We start from the raw sequence: 17,101 nt of genomic DNA, 5'->3' as shown, positions 1-17,101 counted from the left end.
GAAAGGAGTTCACTAAACCAGCTTTGCAAGAAATACTAGAGGGGACTTTTTTTTTAATGTTTATTTATTTTTGAGAGAAAGAGAGAGTGGGAGGGGCAGAGAGAAAAGGGGACAGAGAATCTGATATGGGCTCTGTGCTGGCAGCAGAGAGCCTGATGTAGGGCTTGGTATCATGAACTGTGAGATCATAAACTGAGCTAAAGTTGTAAACTTAACTGGGCCACCTGGTTGCCCCAAAGGGGATTATCTGAGTGGGGGCAAAAAGACCAAAAGGAACAAAGACTAGAAAGGAATAGAGAACATCACCAGAAACACAAGCATTACAGAGCCAAACACATGGCACTAAATTCATATCTTTCAATAAATTGCTCTGAATATAAATGGGCTTAATGCTTCAATCAAAAGACATAGGGTATCAGAATGGATAAAAAAACAAAGACCCATATATATACTGCTTACAAGAGACTCTTTATTTTGTTTTAATTTTTTTATTAATTTATTTTTAAATTTACATCCAACTTAGCATATAGTGCAACAATGACTTCAGGAGATTTCTTAATGATCCTTACCCATTTAGCCCATCCCCACTCCCACAACCCCTCTGGGAACCCTGTGTTCGTTCTCCATATTTGAAAAAAATTTTTTAAACGTTTATTTTTTTGAGAGACAGACAGAGACAGTGTGAGCAGGAGAGAGGCAGAGAGAGAGATGGAGACACAGAATCCGAAGCAGGCTCCAGGCTCTGAGCTGTCAGCACAGAGCCCGATGTGGGGCTCAAACTCATGAACTGTGAGATTATGACATGAGCCAAAGTCAGATGTTCAACTGACTGGGCCACCTAGGCACCCCTGTTTGTTCTCCATATTTAAGAATCTCTTATGTTTTGTTCTCCTCCCTGTTTTTATATTATTTTTGCTTCCCTTCCCTTATATTCATCCATTTTGTATCTTAAAGTCCTCATATGAGTAAAGTCATAGGATATTTGTCTTTCTCTAATTTCGCTTAGCATGATACCCTCTAGTCTCATCCACTTAGATGCAAATGGCAAGATTTCATTCTTTTTGATTGCCAAGTAATACTCCATTGTATGTATATACGACTTCTTCTTTATCCATTCATCTATCAATGGACATTTGGACTAAAAGAGACTCATTTTAGACCTGAGGACACCTGCAGATTGAAAGTAAGGGGATGGAGAACCATCTATCATGCTAATGGTCATCAAAAGAAAGCTAGAGTAGCCACACTTGTATCAGACAAACTAGATTTTAAAATAAAGACTGTAACAAGAGATGAAGAAAGGCATTATATCATAATTAAGGGATCTATCCATCAAGAAGATCTAGCAATTGTAAATATTTATGCCCCCAACTTGGTGGCACACAAATATATAAATCAATTAATCACAAACATAAATAAACTCATTAATAATATAATAATAGTAGGGGACTTGAACACCACATTTATAGAAATGGACAGATCATGTAAGCAGAAAATCACCAGGAAAACAATGGCTTTGAATGATACCCTGGATCAGATGGACTTAACAGATATATTCAGAACATTTTGTCCAAAAGCAGCAGAATACACATTCTTTTTGAGTGCACATGGAACATTCTCCAGGATAGATGACATACTGGTTCACAAATCAACAATAAGCACAAAAAAACTGAGATCACACCATGCATATTTTCCAATCACAATGCTATCAAACTTGAAGTCAACCACAAGAAAAAATTTGAAAAGGCCACAAATACATGGAACTTAAAGAATATCCTACTAAAGAACGAATGGGTTAACCAGGGAATTAAGGAAGAAACTAAAAAGTATATGGAAACAAATGAAAATGAAAACATGACAGTCCAAAACATTTGGGATGCAGCAAAGACAGTTCTACGAGTGAAGAATATTGCGATACAAGCCTAGCTCAAGAAGCAAGAAAAGTCTCAAATACACAACCTGATCTTACATCTAAAGGGGCTAGAAAAGTAATAGCAAATAAAGCATAAGGCCAGAAGAGGGGAAATAATAAAGATACAACAGAAATAACTGATATAGGAACAAACAAACAAACAAAATAGTAGAACAGATCAATGAAACTAAGAGCTCTTTCTTGGAAAGAATTAATAAAATTGATAAACCACTTGCCAGACATGTCAAAAAGAGAAAGGACCCAAATAAATAAAATCATGAATGAAAAAGGAGAGATCAAAACTACTACCACAGAAATACAAATAATCATGAGAATATTTTGAAAAATTATATGCCAACAAACTGGGCAATCTAGAAGAAATGGATAAATTCGTAAAAATAATACACATTACCAAAACTGAAACAGGAAGAAATGTAAAATTTGAACAAACTCATAACCAGCAAAGAAATTGAATCAGTAATAAAAAGTCTCCAACAAACAAGTGCCTCGGGCCAGATGGATTCCCAGAGGAATTCCACCAGACACATAAAGAAGAGTTGATACCTACTCTTCTCAAATTGTTCCAAAAATAGAAATAGAAGGAAAACTTCCAAACTCCTTCTATGAGGCCAACATTATCTTGATTCTAAAACCAAAGACCCACCCCTAAAAAGGAGAATTACAGGCCAATATCCCTAATGAACATGGATGCAAAAATTCTCAACAAGATACTAGGAAATTGAATCCAACGGTACATTAAAATAATTGGTCACCATCATCAAGTGAGATTTGTTCCTGGGCTGCAGGGGTGGTTCAGTATTTGCAAATCAATACACCACGTTCATAAAAGAAAGGATAAGAACCACACGATCCTCTCAACAGATGCAGAAAAAGCATTTGACAAAATACACATCCATTCTTGATAAAAACATTCAACAAAGTAGGGATAGATGAACATACTTCAATATCATAAAGGACATATATGAAAGACCCACAGCTTTTCCTCTATAGTCAGGAGCAAGACAAGGATGTCCATTCTCACCACTGTTGTTCAACATAGTGTTGACATATGTCAACATAGCCTCAGCAGTCAGACAACAAAAAGAAACAAAAGGCATCCAAGTCAGCAAGAAAGAAGTCAAACTTCCACTATTTGCAGTTGACATGATACTTTATGTAGAAAACCCAAATGACTCCACCAAAACATTCCTAGAATACATGAATTCAGCAAAGTTGCAGGATATAAAATCAATGTAAGGAATACAGAAATCTGTTGCATTTCTATACACCGATAATGAAGCAGTAGAAAAAGAAATCAAAGAATCGATTCCATTAACAATTGCACCAAAAACATTAGATACCTAACAATAAACCTAACCAAAGAGATTAAAAAACAAAACAAACAAACAAACAAAAAAACAAAACTTGTACTCTGAAAACTATAGAACACTTATGAAAGAAATTGAAGGATCCTGGGAAGATGGCGGCGTAGGAGGACGCTGGGCTCACCCTGCGTCCTGCTGATCACTTAGATTCCACCTACACCTGCCTAAATAACCCAGAAAACCCCCAGAAGACTAGCAGAACAGAGTCTCCAGAGCCAAGCGCAGAGGAGGGCCCATGGAAGAGGGTAGGAAGGGCGGCTAGGTGGTGCGCGCTACACGGACTGGCGGGAGGGAGCTGGGGCAGAGAGGCGGCCCATCAGAGCCCCCGAGTTTGGCTTGCAAAAGCGAATGGGCCAGATGGAGTGTGTTCTGACAGTAGGCGGGACTTGACATCTGGAAGGTTATAAACTAACAGCTCTGCATGGAGAACGGGAGGGCTGGAGGACAACGGGAGGGAGAGCTGTTGAGCCCCGGACAACAGAGTGCTGCTTGGGGGGGAAAAAAGGGGCTCACCAGCGTCATCTCCCTCTCCCATCCCCCAGCCAAAATCCCAATGGGAACCGGTTCCTGCCAGGGAACTTGCTTGCACCGTGCAAACACCCAACACTGTGCTTCTGCGGATCCATCCAGCCATCCCTCGGCGGGTCTGACTCCCTCCTGGTGCCGCAGGGCCCCTCCCGAAGCGGATCTCTGAAGGAAAAGCGAGCTGAGCCTACCTCTCCCGCCCACGTGCACCTTGCTGATCCACCCCAGCTAATACGCCAGATCCCCAACACCACAAGCCTGGCAGTGTTCAAGTAGCCCAGATGGGCCGCCACCCCACAGTGAATCCTGCTCCTAGGAGAGGGAAAGAGAAGGCACACACCAGTCTGACTGTGGCCCCCAGCGGTGGGCTGGGGGCAGACATCAGGTCTGACTGCGGTCCCGCCCACCGATGCAAATTATTCAAGACAGCACAGGGGAAGTGCCATGCAGTTCCACACCACTCCAGGGACTATCCAAACTGACGAAACGGAAGAATTCCCCTCAAAAAAAGTCCAGGAAATAACAACAGCTAACGAACTGATCAAAAACGATTTAAACAATATAACAGAAAGTGAACTTAGAATAATAGTCATAAAATTTATCACTGGGCTTGAAAACAGTTTAAAGGACAGCAGAGAATCTCTTGCTACAGAGATCAAGGGACTAAGGAACAGCCAGGAGGAGCTAAAAAATGCTATCAATGAGCTGCAAAATAAAATGGAGACAACCACGGCTCGGATTGAAGAGGCAGAGGAGAGAATAGGGGAACTAGATGATAAAATTATGGAAAAAGAAGAAGCTGAGAAAAAGAGATAAAAAAAAATCCAGGAGTATGAGGGGAAAATTAGAGAACTAAGTGATGCACTAAAGAGAAGTAATCTACGCATAATTGGTATTCCAGAGGAGGAAGAGAGAGGGAAAGGTGCTGAAGGTGTACTTGAAGAAATAATAGCTGAGAACTTCCCTGATCTGGGGAAGGAAAAAGCATTGAAATCCAAGAGGCACAGAGAACTCCCTTCAGACGTAACTTGAATCGATCTTCTGCACGACATATCATAGTGAAACTGGCAAAATACAAGGATAAAGAGAAAATTCTGAAGGCAGCTAGAGATAAATGTGCTCTAACATATAAAGGGAGACCTATAAGACATGTGACCGATCTCTCTACTGAAACTTGGCAGGCCAGAAAGGAATGGCAGGAAATCTTCAATGTGATGAACAGAAAAAATATGCAGCCGAGAATCCTTTATCCAGCAAGTCTGTCATTTAGAATAGAAGGAGAGACAAAGGTCTTCCCAAACAAACAAAAACTGAAGGAATTCCTTACCACTAAGCCAGCTCTACAAGAGATCCTAAGGGGGATCCAGTGAGACAAAGTACCAGAGACATCGCTACAAGCATGAGGTTTAAACCTTCGGACATCACAATGACTCTAAACCCATATCTTTCTATCATAACACTGAATGTAAATGGACTAAATGTGCCAACGAAAAGACATAGGGTATCAGAATGGATAAAAAAACAAGACCCATCTATTTGCTGTCTACAGGAGACTCATTTTAGACCTGAGGACACCTTCAGATTGAGAGTGAGGGGATGGAGAACTATTTATCATGCCACTGGAAGTCAAAAGAAAGCTGGAGTAGCCATACTTATATCAGACAAACTAGACTTTAAATTAAAGGCTGCAACAAGAGAGGAAGAAGGACATTATATAATAATCACAGGGTCTATCCATCAGGAAGAGCTAACAATTATAAATGTCTATGTGCCGAATACAGGAGCCACCAAACATATAAAACGATTACTCACAAACATAAGCAACCTTATTGATAAGAATGTGGTAATTGCAGGGGACTTTAACACCCCACTTACAGAAATGGATAGATAATCTAGACACACAGTCAATAAAGAAACAAGGGCCCTGAATGATACATTGGATCAGATGGACTTGACAGATATATTTAGAACTCTGCATCCCAAAGCAACAGAATATACTTTCTTCTTGAGTGCACATGGAACATTCTCCAAGATAGATCACATACTGGGTCACAAAACAGCCCTTCATAAGTATACAAGAATTGAAATCATACCTTGCATACTTTCAGACCACAGTGCTATGAAGCTTGAAATCAACCACAGGAAAAAGTCTGGAAAACCTCCAAAAGCATGGAGGTTAAAGAACACCTTACTAAAGAACGAATGGGTCAACCAGGCAATTAGAGAAGAAATTTAAAAATATACAAACGAAAATGAAAATACAACAATCCAAACGCTTTGGGATGCAGCGAAGGCAGTCCTGAGAGGAAAATACATTGCAATCCAGGCCTATCTCAAGAAACAAGAAAAACCCCAAATACAAAATCTAACAGCACACCTAAAGGAAATAGAAGCAGAACAGCAAAGACAGCCTAAACCCAGCAGAAGAAGAGAAATAATAAAGATCAGAGCAGAAATAAACAATATAGAATCTAAAAAAACTGTAGAGCAGATATATGAAACCAAGAGTTGGTTTTTTGAAAAAAATAAACAAAATTGATAAACCTCTAGCCAGGCTTCTCAAAAAGAAAAGGGAGATGACCCAAATGGATAAAATCATTAATCAAAATGGAATTATTACAACCAATCCCTCAGAGATACAAGCAATTATCAGGGAATACTACGAAAAATTATATGCCAACAAACTGGACAACCTGGAAGACATGGACAAATTCCTAAACACCCACACGCTTCCAAAACTCAATCAGGAGGAAAGAGAAAGCTTGAACAGACCCATAACCAGCGAAGAAATTGAATCAGTCATCAAAAATCTCCCAACAAATAAGAGTCCAGGACCAGATGGCTTCCCAGGGGAGTTCTACTAGACATTTGAAGCAGAGATAATACCTATCCTTCTCAAGCTATTCCAAGAAATAGAAAGGGAAGGAAAACTCACAGACTCATTCTATGAAGCCAGTATTACTTTGATTCATAAACCAGACAGAGACCCAGTAAAAAAAGAGAACTACAGGCCAATATCCCTGATGAATATGGATGCAAAAATTCTCAATAAGATACTAGTAAATCGAATTCAACAGCATATAAAAAGAATTATTCACCATGATCAAGTGGGATTCATTCCTGGGATGCAGGCCTGGTTCAACATTCGCAAATCAATCAATGTGATACATCACATTAATAAAAGAAAAGATAAGAACCATATAATCCTGTCAATCGATGCAGAAAAGCCATTTGACAAAATTCAGCACCCTTTCTTAATAAAAACCCTTCAAAAGTCGGGATAGAAGGAACATACTTACACATCATAAAAGCCATTTATGAGCAGCCCACAGCTAACATCATCCTCAATGGGAAAAACTGAGAGCTCTTTCCCTGAGATCAAGAACATGACAGGGATGTCCCCTCTCACCGCTGTTGTTTAACATGGTGTTGGAAGTTCTAGCATCAGCAATCAGACAACAAAAGGAAATCAAAGGCATCAAAATTGGCAAAGATGAAGTCAAGCTTTCACTTTTTGCAGATGACATGATATTATACATGGAAAATCCGATAGACTCCACCAAAAGTCTGCTAGAACTGATACATGAATTCAGCAAAGTTGCAGGATACAATATCAATGTACAGAAATCAGTTGCATTCTTATACACTAATAATGAAGCAATAGAAAGACAAATAAAGAAACTGATCCCATTCACAATTGCACCAAGAAGCATAAAGTACCTAGGAATAAACCTAACCAAAGATGTAAAAGATCTGTATGCTGAAAACTATAGAAAGCTTATGAAGGAAATTGAAGAAGATATAAAGAAATGGAAAAACATTCCGTGCTCGTGGATTGGAAGAATAAATATTGTCAAAATGTCAATACTACCCAAAGCTATCTACACATTCAATGCAATCCCAATCAAAATTGCACCAGCATTCTTCTCGAAACTAGAACAAGCAATCCTAAAATTCATATGGAACCACAAAAGGCCCCGAATAGCCAAAGGAATTTTGAAGAAGAAGACCAAAGCAGGAGGCATCACAATCCCAGACTTTAGCCTCTACTACAAAGCTGTCATCATCAAGACAGCATGGTGTTGGCACAAAAACAGACACATAGACCAATGGAATAGAATAGAAACCCCAGAACTAGACCCACAAACGTATGGCTAACTAATCTTTGACAAAGCAGGAAAGAATATCCAATGGAAAAAAGTCTCTTTAACAAATGGTGCTGGGAGAACTGGACAGCAACATGCAGAAGATTGAAACTAGACCACTTTCTCACACCATTCACAAAAATAAACTCAAAATGGATAAAGGACCTGAATGTGAGACAGGAAACCATCAAAACCCTAGAGGAGAAAGCAGGAAAAGACCTCTCTGACCTCAGCCGTAGCAATCTCTTACTCGACACATCCCCAAAGGCAAGGGAATTAAAAGCAAAAATGAACTACTGGGACCTTATGAAGATAAAAACCTTCTGCACAGCAAAGGAAACCACCAACAAAACTAAAAGGCAACCAACAGAATGGGAAAAGATATTTGCAAATGACATATCAGACAAAGGGCTAGTATCCAAAATCTGTAAAGAGCTCATCAAACTCCACACCCGAAAAACAATTAACCCAGTGAAGAAATGGGCAGAAAACATGAATAGACACTTCTCTAAAGAAGGCATCCGGATGGCCAACAGGCACATGAAAAGATGCTCAACGTCGCTCCTCAGCAGGGAAATACAAATCAAAACCACACTCAGGTATCACCTCACGCCAGTCAGAGTGGCCAAAATGAACAAATCAGGAGACTATAGATGCTGGAGAGGATGTGAAGAAACAGGAACCCTCTTGCACTGTTGGTGGGAATGCAAACTGGTGCAGCCACTCTGAAAACAGTGTGGAGGTTCCTCAAAAAATTAAAAATAGACCTACCCTATGACCCAGCAGTAGCACTGCTAGGAATTTACCCAAGGGATACAGGAGTGCTGATGCACAGGGGCACTTGTACCCCAATGTTTATAGCAGCACTCTCAACAATAGCCAAATTATGGAAAGAGCCTAAATGTCCATCCACTGATGAATGGATAAAAAAAATGTGGTTTATATACCAATGGAGTACTACATGGCAATGAGAAAGAATGAAATATGGCCCTTTGTAGCAACGTGGATGGAACTGGAGAGTGTTATGCTAAGTGAAATAAACCATACAGTGAAAGACAGATACCATATCGTTTCACTCTTATGTGGATCCTGAGAAATTTAACAGAAACCCATGGGTAGGGGAAGGAAAAAAAAAGAAAACAAAGGAGGTTAGAGTGAGAGAGAGCCAAAGCATAAGAGACTCTTAAAAACTGAGAACAAACTGAGGGTTGATGGGGGGTGGGAGGGAGGGGAGGGTGGGTGATGGGTATTGAGGAGGGCACCTTTTGGGATGAGCACTGGGTGTTGTATGGAAACCAATTTGACAATAAACCTCACATATTGAAAAAAAAAAAAGAAATTGAAGACACAAAGAAGTGGAAAAACATCCCATGCTCATAGACTGGAAGAAAAAACATTGTTAAAATATCTAACTACCCAAGTAATCTACATATTTAATGGAATCCCTATCAAAATACCACCAGCATTTTTCACAGAGCTAGAAGAAACCCAATATTTGTATGGAACCACAAAAGACCCCAAATAGCCAAAGTAATCCTGAAAAAGCAAAGCTAGAGGCATCACGATTCCAGACTTCAAGTTATACTACAAAGCTGTAGTCATCAAGACAGTATGGTACTGTACAAAAAGAGACACATAGATCAATGGAATAGAATAAAAAACCTAGAAATGGACCCACAACTATATGATCAATTCAACTTCAACAAAGCAGGAAAGAATATCCAATGGAAAAAAGACAGTCTCTTTAACAAATGGTGTTAGCAAACCTGGACAGCAACATGCAGAAGAACGAAACTGGACCTCTTTCTTACACCATACACAAAAATAAATTCAAAATGGGTGATAAGACCTAAATTTTGAGACATCAAAATCTTAGAGGAGAACACAGACAGCAGCCTCTTTAACTTTAGCCCTAACTTCTTACTAGACACATCGCCAGAATCAAGGGAAACAAAGACAAACATGAACTACTGGGACTTCATCAAAGTAAAAATCTTCTGCACAGCAAAGGAATCAATCAACAAAACTATAAGGCAGCCTATGGAATGGCAGAAGAGATTTGGAAATGACACATCTGATAAAGAGTTATCAAAATAAATATTACAAATATTTAAGAAATAAGCAGAAGAGAGAAATAGTTTTCCAAAGAAGACATCCAGATGGCTAACAGACATGAAAAGATGGTTAATGTCACTCATCATCAAGGAAATACAGATAAAAACCATGATGAGATACCCCCTCACACCTTTCAGAATGGCTAAAATTAGCAACACAAGAAACAACAGGTGTTGGTGTTGATTCAGAGAAAGGGGAACCCTCTTGCATGTTGGTGGGAATGCAAACTAGTGCAGCCACTCTTAAGAACAGTATGGAGGTTCCTCAAAAAGTTAAAAATTCCTCGAAAAGTTAAAAATTGAACTACCCTACAACCCAGCAATTGCATTATGAGATATTTATCCAAAGGATACAAAAATACAGATTTGAAGGGGTATGTGCTCCCCAATGTTCACAGCAATATTATCAACAATGGCCAAACTATGGAGAGAGCCCAAATGTCCATAGACTGATGCATGGATAAAGAAGAGGTGATGGGGGTGCTGGGGTTGCTCAGTTGGTTAAGCATCCAACTTTGACTCAGGTCAGGGTCTCACAGTTCGTGGGTTTGGGCCCTGTGTTGGACTTTGTGCTGAGTTTGGAGCCTGGAGCCTGCTTTAGATTCTGTGTCTCCCTCTCTCTCTCTGCTCCTCCCCCACTTGTGTTCTCTTTCTGTCCCAAAAGTAAATAAATATTACAAAAAAAAAAAAAAGAGATGAAGAGGTAGTGTATACCCCCCCACACACACACAATGGAGTATTAGTCATCAAAAAGAATGAAATCTTGCCATATGCAATGTGAATGGAGCTAAGATGTATTATGCTAAGCAAAATTAAGTCAATCAGAGAAAGACATACCATATGATTTCACTTATATGTGGAATTTAATAAAGAAAACAGATGAACATATGGGAAGGGGGTAAAAAGAGAATAGAGGGAAACAAACCAAAAGAAACTTAAAAAAAATTTTTTTTAAATATTTATTTTTGAGACAGTATGAGCATAAGCCAGAGAGGGACAGAGAGAGGCAGTGACAGAGGATCTGAAACTGGCTTTGTGTTGACAGCACAGAGCCTGATGCGGGACTTGAACTCATGAGCCGTGAGATCATGACCTGAGCCAAAGTCAGCTGCTTAACTGACTGAGCCACCCAGGTATCCCAAGAAACTCTTAATGACAAACATGGGTTGATGGGTAGGAGATGGCCTAGGAGGGTGATGGGTACTAAGGAGGGAACTTGTGATGAGCCCTAGGTGTTGTATGTAAGTGATGAATCACTGAATTCTATTCCTGAAACCAACATTGCACTTGTATGTTAACCAACTAAAATTTAAATTAAAAAAAAAAAAAAGGTGTGGTGGGGGAAAGATGTGGTTTATATACATAATGGAATATTATTCAGCAATCAAAAAGAATGAAATTTTGCCATTTGCAATGGCATGGCTGGAGCTAGAGTGGATTATGCTAAGTGAAATAAGTTATTCAGAAAAAGACAAACACCATACAATTTCACTCATATGTGGGATTTAAGAAACAAAACATACAAACACATGAAGAGGGGGTAAAAAAAAGAAAAAAAGAGAAAGGGAAAGAAATCACAAGAGGCTCTTTGACAATAGGGAACAGACTGAGGGTTGATGGAGGGAAAAGGGTGGGGAATGGGGCTAGATGGGTGATGCATATTAAGGAGGGTACTTGTGATGAGCACTGGGGTGTTGTATGTAAGTGATGAATCACTGAATTCTACTTCTGAAACCAATATTGTACTCTATGTTAACTGGAATTTAAATGAAAATATGAAAAGAAAAAATAGAAAATAAAGAATAAAAAGAAAAGAACTGAGCTTCCATAAAATCTTTACAACAGTTCTGAAAGAAACTCACTAGGTAGTAAGCATCTATCACTGGGAATGTGAATGTGTGGGAAACACGTTGTAGAAAGAATTCGTGCCCTAGGACGGCATTTGGATATACTGCCTTAAGGCAATCCTCACCTCCCCACCCCAATTAATTAAGGAAATAACCAAGTAAGAAATAACTATGTTCCAGATAATCAAAATAAATTACCATCATCTGCTTTGAGGCATAAAGGGGAAAAATGTCACCAACAGAACTTCTATTTACTTTCATGGAATCAACAGTGAAAAGGCAATCTAAGAAGTGGGAAGAAATATTTGCAAATCATTTATCTGCTAAGAGGTTAATATCTAGACTATGAAAAGAATTCCTAAAACTCAGCAACAAAAAATAACCTGATTCAAAAATGGGCAAAAGACTTGGACAGATGTGTTTCATAGATGATAAACAAATGGCCAGTAGCACATGAAAAAAATGCTCATTAATCATTACAGAAATGCAAATAAGGACAATGAGATACCACCTCATACCCATTAGAATAGAAAAACAAAAACAAAAACAACAGAGTAACAAGTGTTCAGAAAATAAGTGTTGGCAAAAGAGTTAAGATGATGGAGCAGCACAGAGACACTGAGCTTGTTTCTTCCCTGAAACGCAGCTAGATCAGCACCAAACCATTTTGAACACCTGGGAAATTAATCTGAGGATTAACACAACAATTTGTATAACTTGAGCCACAGAACTCAGCAGAAAGAGAAAAATTTATTATTATTATTATTATTATTATTATTTACTTTTTAATTTTTAAAGATTGTTTATTCTATTTCATTTTATACAATAATATATATATATGTATAATTATTAAAGTTTTCTTACCTTTTCTTTTCTTTCCCTTTTTCTCTATCCTATCAAGCTTCTCACAACAAGCAGATCAAAACACAACTATGGTCTGGCTTTCATTATTTGATTTTGTGTTTTGTTTTTAATTTTAACTTTTAATTTTATTATTATTTTTTCTTCCTCCAAAATGACAAAACAAAGGAATGCACCTCAAAAGAAAGAACAGGAAGAAATGACAGCCAGGGGCTTAATCAACACAGATATAAGCAATATGTCTGAATTAGAATTTAGAACCATAATAATATGAATACTAGGTGGGGTTGAAAAAAGCACAGAACCCCTTCCTGCAGAGATAAAAGAAATAAAATCTAATCAGGACAAAGTTAAAAATGCTTTAACTGAGATGCAATATCAAATGGATGCCACGATGGCAAGGATGGACAAAACAGAGCAGTAAATCAGTGATACAGAAGATAAAATTATGGAGAATAATGAAGCAGGAAAAAGGAGAGAAACAAAGGCAAAAAACTCACGATACAAGACTTACAGAACTCAGTGATATATTGAAAAGGAATAACATCTGAATCATAGGAGTCTCAGAAGATGAAGAGAGAGAAAGAGGGGCAGAAGATTTATGGTAGCAAATTTTAGTGGAAAACTTTCCTAATCTGGGGAAGGACACAGACATCAAAATTCAAGAAGTACAGAGAATTCCCATTAGATTCAACAAAAACCAACCACCACCAAGGCATATCATAGTCAAATTCACAAAATACACAGACAAGAAAAGATTTATGAAAGCAGCAAGGGAAAAAAGTTCTTAACCTATGTAAGACAGATCAGGTTCACAGCAGACATATCCACAGAAACTTGGAGGCCAGAAAGGAGTCAAAGGATATAGTCAATGTGATGAATGGGGAAAATAAGCAGCCAAGAATTCTTTGTCCAGCAAGGCTGTCATTCAAAATAGAAAGAGAGATAAAGAGTTTCCCAAACAAAAACTAAAGGAGTTCATGACCACTAAACCAGCCCTGCAAGAAATTTTAAGGGGGGGTTTTGAGTGTAGAAAAGAGAAAACAAAAAAGACCAAAAGCAACAAAGACTAAAAAGGCCCAGAGGACATCACCAGAAATACTAACTCTATAGGCAACACAATTGTACTAAATTCATATCTTTCAGTACTCACTCTAAATGTCAATGGACTAAATGTTCCCATCTAAAGATTCAGGGTATCAGAATGGATTAGAAAAGAAGACCCATCTATATGCTGCTTACAAGACTCATTTTCGACCTAAAGACACCCGCAGATTGGAAGTAAGGGGATGGAGAACAATCAATCATGCTAAGTAGCTGGAGTAGCCATATTTATAATAGATGAACTACATTTAAAAATAAAGACTATAACAAGAGATGAAAGGATTATATCATAATTAAGGGGTATATCTACTAAAAGGATCTAACAATTGTAAATATTTATGCCCCCAATGTGGCAGCACCCAAATATATAAATCAATTAACCACAAACATAAAAAAGCTTGTTGATAATAATACCATAATAGTAGGGGATTTGAACACCACACTTACAACAATGGACAGATCATGTAAGCAGAAAATCAACAAGGAAACAATGGCTTTGAATGACACACTGGACCAGATGGACTTAACAGATATATTCAGAACATTTCATCAAAAGGCAGAATACACATTCTTTACGAGTGCGCATGTAACATTCTCCAGAAAAGATCACAAATCAGCCCTCAACAAGTACAAAAAGGTTGAGATGATACCTTGCATATTTTCAGACCACAATGCTACAAAACTTGAAATCAACCACAAGAAAAAATTTGGAAAGGTAACAAATACTTGGACACTAAAGAACATCCTACTAAAGAATGAATGGGTTAACAAAGAAATTAAAGAGGAAATTTAAAAAGTACATGGAAATCAATGAAAATGAAAACACGACAGCCCAAAACCTCTGGGATGCAGCAAAGGCTGTCATAAGAGGGAAGTATATAGCAACCAGGCCTTCCTAAAGAAGGAAGAAAGGTCTCATATACACCACCTAACCTTACACCTAAAAGAGCTGGAAAAAAGAATAGCAAATAAGGCCCAAAACCAGCAGGTAAATAATAAAGATTAGAGAAGAAATTAATGATATCGAAATCAAACAAACAGAACAGATCAACGAAACCAGGAGCTGGTTCTTTGAAAGAATTAACAAAGTTGATAAAATCCCTAGCCAGGCTGATCACAAAGAAAAAGGAAAGGACCCAAATAAAGGGGAGAGATCACAACCAACACAACAGAAATACAAACAATAATAAGAGAATATTATGAGCATTTACATGTCAACAAATTAGGTAATCTGAAAGAAATGGATAAATTCCAAGAAACATAAACTACCAAAACTGAAACAGGAAAAAACAGAAAATTTGAACAGACCCATAACCAGTAAAGAAATTGAATCAGTAACCAAAAATCTCCCAACAAACAAGAGTCCAGGGCTGGATGACTCTCCAGGGGAATTCTACTAACATTTAAAGAAGAGTTAACACCTATTCTTTTGAAGTTGTTCCAAAAAATAGAAATGGTAGGAAAACTTCCAAACTTATTCTACAAGACCAGCATTGCCTTGATTCCCAAAACCATACAAAGACCCCCTGAAAAGAAGACCTCCAGACCAATTTCCCTAATGAAGATGGATGCAAAAATTCTCAGCAAGATACTAGCCAACCGGATCCAACAATACATTAAAAGAACTATTCACCACAATCAAGTGGGATTTATCCCTAGGCTGCATGGCTGGTTCAATATCTGCAAAATGATCAACATGATAAATCAAATTAATAAAAGATAGGATTAATAACTCATAATCCTCTCAATAGACACAGAAAAAGCATCTGACAAAATACAGCATCCTTTCTTAAAACCCTCAAGAAAGTAGGGACAGAAGGATCATACCTCAAGATCATAAAGGCCATATATGAAAGACCCACTGCTAATATCATTCTTAATGGGGAAAACTTAGCTTTCCCCCTAAGTTCAGGAACACAAGGATGTCCACTCTCACCACTGCTGTTCAACACAGTATTGGAAGTCTGGGACTCAGCAATCAGACAATACAAAGAAATAAAAGGTATGCAAATTGGCAAGAAGGAAGTCAAACTTTCACTTTGCAGATGACATTACACTCTATGTGGAAAACCCAAAAAACTCCACCAAAAAACTGCTAGAACTGATCTATGAATTCAGCAAAGTCACAGGATATAAAATCAATGTACAGACATCAGTTGCATTTTTATACATCAATAATGAAGTAGTAGAAAGAGAAATCAAGGAATCCTATTTACAATTGCACCGAAAACCATAAAATACCTAGGAATAAATCTAACCAAAGAGATGAAAAATCTACATACTGAAAACTATAGAAAGCTTATGAAAGAAATTGAAGACACATACAAAAAAAGGAAAAACATTCCATGTTTACGGGTTGGAAGAACAAATATTGGGGCGCTCGGGTGGTCTCAGTCAGTTAAAGTGTCCGACTTCAGCTCAGGTCATGATCTCACAGTTCGTGGGTCTGAGCCATGTGTCAGGCTGTGCTGATAGCTCAGCCTGGAGCCTGCTTCGGATTCTGTGTCTCCTTCTCTATCTGCCCCTCCCCACTCTCACTCTCCCTCTCTCCAAAAATGAACATTAAAAAAAAAATTTAATTAAAAAAAAGAACAAATATTGTTAAAATGTCAGTACTACCCAAAGCAATCTATGTATTCAATGCAATACCTATCAAAATAACACCAGCATTCTTTACAGAGCTAGGATAAACAATCCTAAAATTTGTATGGAACCAGAAAAGACCGTGAATAGCCAAAGCTAGGAATTGAGCCTAATCCTCAAAAAGAAAACCAAAGCTGGAGGCGTCACAATTCTGGACTTCCAGATGTATTACAAAGCTATAATCAAGACAGTTTGGTACTGGCACAAAAAACAGACACATACATCAATGGAACAGAATAGAGAACCCAGAAATAGACTCACAAACGTATGGCCAACCAATCTTTAACAAGGCAGGAAAGAAAATCCAGTGGAAAAAAGATGGTGTCTTCAGCAAATGGTGTTGGGAAAACTGGACAGGGACATGCAGAAGGATGAACCTGGACCACTTCTTACACCGTACACAAAAAAACTCAACATGGATGAAAGACCTAAACGTAAGACAGGAAGCCATCAAAATCCTGGAAGAGAAAACAGGCAACAACCTCTTTGACCATGGCTGCAGCAACTTCTTACTTGATATGTCTCTAGAGGCAAGGGAAACAAAGGCAAAAATGAACTATTGGGA

The sequence above is a fragment of the Lynx rufus genome, unplaced genomic scaffold, assembly GCF_022079265.1.
Source record: "Lynx rufus isolate CCGP_SWC_20201006 ecotype Redwood Valley unplaced genomic scaffold, mLynRuf1.p SCAF_16, whole genome shotgun sequence".
Taxonomy (NCBI): Eukaryota; Metazoa; Chordata; class Mammalia; order Carnivora; family Felidae; genus Lynx; species Lynx rufus.
Note: the sequence above shows the minus strand (reverse complement) of the source record.